The sequence below is a fragment of the Lipotes vexillifer genome, unplaced genomic scaffold (genome assembly GCF_000442215.2).
Source record: "Lipotes vexillifer unplaced genomic scaffold, Lipotes_vexillifer_v1.1 scaffold765, whole genome shotgun sequence".
NCBI classification, from domain to species: domain Eukaryota; kingdom Metazoa; phylum Chordata; class Mammalia; order Artiodactyla; family Lipotidae; genus Lipotes; species Lipotes vexillifer.
In genome coordinates this window covers 1007115-1007926 of record NW_006773642.1, presented here as the reverse complement: position 1 = coordinate 1007926, position 812 = coordinate 1007115, and positions in this window count along the sequence as shown.

The following is an 812-nucleotide window of genomic DNA, read 5'->3' as shown; positions in this document are numbered from 1 at the left end:
CAGAGGTCATCTAGTCCAACAGCTTCATTGTTTAAGTGGGAAGGCCAAGACCCAGGGGGAATTGCCTGGCTCAAATTCACATGGTTTATTACCATAAGAGCTGGCTTCCAACTAGCCCCTCTGTTCCCAGTCTAAGATTCTTTAAAATTACCCAGTTAATTACTCAATCAACCAAACATCAGTGAGGCCTACCATGCATCAGGGCTTCTGCTGGGCACTGGGGGTCCCAGATGAATCAGGCATGCTCTTCGTCTTCTCAGATCCTGCATTTCAGTGGAGGTAGAGTGTAATAGTAATGGTGCTAGCTTGGGCTTCACATAGATTTGGGTGTGAGCTGCACGTTTGCCCTTTTCTGATTGTGGGAACCAGAAAAATGAAATGCATATGTCCACCTCATAAAGCTATTGTGCAGATTTAATAAGGTAATTCATGTAAAACCCTTAACATAATGATTATTACCTAGTCAGTGCCCAATAATTTGTAGCTATTGATTATTATATTGAAGACACTCAACCCTTGGACCAATTAACTGTCTCAGTAACCTTATTTGAAAAGTACAGGATGGCAGGCAAAATATTTGGAGAAAATTGACCTTAGAAATATAGTGCAAGATTAGCTCCCTTGCCTCTGATAAGGTTGATTTTAATCTGTCTATTGAAAAGTAAAAGGTCATTTTCTACCTTTTGCTAGAACTGAGGGTAAGGAGAAGAGAGGGATTGTGGTGATCAAATGAAAAAGAATTTCATCTGTGTGGAAACAGCTGTATTCACTGTATCCCTGGCAAGCTTAGGCTGAATGTAAATCCTGCCACA